This window comes from Aphis gossypii, chromosome 3, assembly GCF_020184175.1.
Source record: "Aphis gossypii isolate Hap1 chromosome 3, ASM2018417v2, whole genome shotgun sequence".
Taxonomy (NCBI): domain Eukaryota; kingdom Metazoa; phylum Arthropoda; class Insecta; order Hemiptera; family Aphididae; genus Aphis; species Aphis gossypii.
Window position 1 is genome coordinate 45,303,079 of NC_065532.1, and position 4,327 is coordinate 45,307,405.

Genomic DNA, 4,327 nt, shown 5'->3' on the forward strand with positions numbered 1-4,327 from the left:
CTGCGTAAAAGTTCTTATAACGACTGCAAGCAGCGACGTATTATAATATGTATATGAGAATTCACACTCGCACACGTCGCATTTGATTTAAATTTGACGAGACGTAATTAATAATATCGTCTCATCGGCATAGTAATTATATTAATTGTAAATGCGTATAGAGGAAACTTCGAAAAGAGTTCAACAAATTATTGTATTATACTTAATTGATTTTACTTTCAGTACCTACCGTATGTATTATAAGCTTTCAACCGAACGATATTCGTTATCCAAATGTGAAATCCGATGCTTTAACCGGTAGCCGAGTACCTAACGCGGTGCGTCGATATTATACTGTATACGACAAAAGGAATTTCTCGGATTTTCTGTCCGAATACATTATTATATGTTATAATATTATGGTCGGGTAAGACGTCTGAATATAAGTTTTAAAACTTTGAAATTGTTTCCGATTTGGCGTACGTCATTATAACTAGATGTCGGACTATCTGAAAATTTTAAGTTTAATATTCAACATAATATTCTGTATACAACAGATTTACTATAATATGCTGAACTTCAACTAGATTAACAAGTGCATTAAGTACAACTTACTATACATTATGCTTGTTCGGTGAACATTACTTATTACTTATTATATATACATATTATATGGTATGATGAAATATAATTTAAAATGCTTTTGTAATTTGATTTTACTACAGCCACATGCGAATATTCTTACTGCACAAAATCAATATTATATATTTTTAATGTACATTTTCTTTTTAATCAGTATCATATAAAATAAAATAAGTAAATAGGTAAGAAAAGCAGAATTATTTCAATTTTATTAAATGCCAATAACTATTTTACATTAAATTAAAAATTTAATTTCGTGTATTCTATTTATTCTCTTAAATTGCAATTTATTATTTTTTCATTATTTATTTTTTGAAATCACCATAAGTATCAGAATTAATAATTTTTATAAACCGTGAAGCAATATTTTTGTCTTGAGTAGTTGAGTTCCTATATTAATATTTAAACACAATGTGCTACTTTTGGTCCATAAACGAGCTCTATATCTACAGATTCGAAGTAAAAAATATGGAACAAAAGTAATTTTAGTTGAAAAATACGAAATAATTAATGATAAGTAGGTACTTACAGAAATTGCTTTTAAATGTGATACATTTAAAAAGGAGAGCAAATAACGTTAGCAACGTGTAATGATAGTAACAAAATGCTAGAATTGATAAAACAGTTAATAACTACGAAATATCGAACATATTGACTATAAATTATTCGATGAAAATATTATATATTATAATATGTAGTAAACACTATATAAAATATTACAATAATATTTTTGATTTAATTAAATTGAAATCATGTTGTTCCATTCACGTATAGGTACACAGTTTTTTCTTGTACACAAAAAACAAACTTATTTCAAATTAAATAACATTAATAATCAGCATAGTAAGCATAATAAATCCCTTGTATCGTTTTCAAACAGAGTAGAATAAATATTATGGTAACCATTATTATAATTAAATACAAATTATTTTTATATTTTATGAATAGAGCAAATAATTTTTTACTAGTAAATCAAACATATGAATATACCTATTATTGCTTTAAAAACAAATTTATAACGCTCAACATCTAAAATAGCTGAATAAGCTGAATCATACAAATTTAAATAATAAAAATACTTTATGTTGTGATGTTGTTTATTACTATTATCAATTAGCACAGTTATTTTATTATTATTATAAAAATAATTGTGTGATAATTATGTGCACATATTTTTAAAAGACTTAAACCTATATTTCCATTATATTATCTCTTTCGTTGTTTTCAATAACTTCTATAAGTAATGATCTGAATACTTATCTTATACAAACGTGTTTTGTTATAATATATTAGTTTGTATAACTATACAAGAGTCCGAGTTTCAGATAACTAGGCATGTAGCAATATATAATATTCTAAAAACAAAATTGTGTTTGTACAATAAAACCTAACAACAGTAATTTCATTTCTTTTTTTTTTTTTGTAAATACTTGTAACAATAGATACTTATTAATAATATACTCCCATTATATTATCAACAATTTCACTCAAACATACAATGAACAGAAATATTAAATTAAATTATGTTTACATCTCTACATGATATAAGATAAATTATAAATAAACGACGTAGTTTTTAGATCTTATAATATGCCTATTGCCTATGGTAAAATAAAAATTATAATATTAATTTATAGATTAGAAAAATTGAAAAATTGAACAAAAACATACAATAGGTAGGTAAAATGGCCAAAAATTTAAATTACTTTATATTTATTTTAGAAAAACAAAATTACGAATAATGTTTGATTATTATAAAAACTCGTCGTTAATCGCTACTTTAAACTTTTATAATTACGTGGTATGAAATGTTTAAGTTACTATTTATAGTGAGCAAATATAAATTATATTATATAACTACCTGTTATATATTAAATTTTTTAACCATACATTTATTGAATTTAAAATTATAAGTAGGTACATTTGTTTTATAAATGTTGTTCTTATGATTTTCACTTAGGTTATTTCGTAGACATAACAATAATTGACAATGTTGATAAACATTTAAAAATACAAATGCATAGTCATATTATATAATAATAATATAGACGATTGTTCAGAGAGCTATGAACTGTATGAACACAATTTTTGGTTATGCATTTTAACATTTAGTTTTACTGATTATAATAATACAATTGTGATATGTATGTATTATATCATCGGTTCTCAAACTATACACCACAAGCACTTTCTAAGGGTACCGTGGTCTACAGCTCAAATTGCTCATAATAAATACCTCTAAATAGTACACCCTGTTGCCAAATTTTCGTCCACAATTCATTGATAGGAGATAAAGTTTTGAAATTCATTGAAAGTAAACATATAAAAAGAAAAATTATGCAGAAGGTTAAATTAAATTATAATATTATTATTTAATGTTTTAATTATATATTAATTTTTAATATTTTAAATTAAAATAAATACAAAAAAAAAACGAATTTACATTTATATATAAATGAATAAAATTCAATTTTTTGTAAAAAAAAAAATCGTTCAGTTAGACCAAATTTATAATTACGTCGTCTCTGCAGTACAATCTCGTTATAGTAATTTAATTTACCAAAGTTACAGTAGGAGGGTTGCTTTCTACTTTTTTGACGGTATAAAACGATTTATGTCCTTTATAGCTGCCAATGCATCCCGAGAAAACTTGTAATTTGAAATGTTGAGGTTTCTTCTTCCTCGAGCTCATTTTCTTTTTCGTTGTCTTTCTCGTTGGTCTCGTCAGTCCAATCGGAATCATTGAACGTCGTCATCATTATCGATTGCAACAAATACAACCTCGGGTTTTTATAATACATGCGTAATCTTTTAAATATATTTATAACATTTATCATTAATTTTATTGTAACATTATAAAAAATATATCGATATAACTTATTAAATTATAAAAATATAAAAATAATTTTCACCCAACAGTAGTTAATAGTTAATATCATCAGTCCACATAGAAAACGTTTGGTTAGGAAATGGTAAGGCTTATACTGTATAATTACTTAAACACAATTTTATTTTAAACAACTAACAAATATAATCAACAAATATTCACAAAATGTATTTGTATTGATAATATTATGTTATAGCCTTGGCCTTATAGGTACATATAGTTAAGTACTTTAAGTATTCGTAATAACGATATAGGTACGTACCTTTGTTTAAATGTTTATTTGAGTACTATATCTATAATTAAATTATATTACACACTGTCATGTACATATATTATTCAAACTATTATTTAGGCTGATTAAAGTTTTAATGTACGATTCATGTTTTTAATACTTAAGAAAATTAAATAATGGGATATTTTTTCATTTTTATCAACATACTTACTCACCACATAAGAATTTATACGTATTTTACTACCGATTGATCTAATATGGTAATGCAATTATAATTTAGAAAGACAATTTAAATTTTTCATTAACTTTGCTTTCACACATGTTTGATTCTAAACGGATAGATGAATGTACTTATTGATTTTACAATGATATTGTATGTTTTTTATTTATTTGTTTATTTCTATCACCACAATGCTTTGATTTTAGTACCTATAATAGTTTGATACCTTAATCTATTTCATGATAATATTAAATGGGAAAATTAATTAAATTTGATAATTATAATGTGTTAATATTAAAAGGACTCTACATTTTCATAGGTATACATTTTTTGCTTGTCTTTATATTACGAACATGCACCATCACAA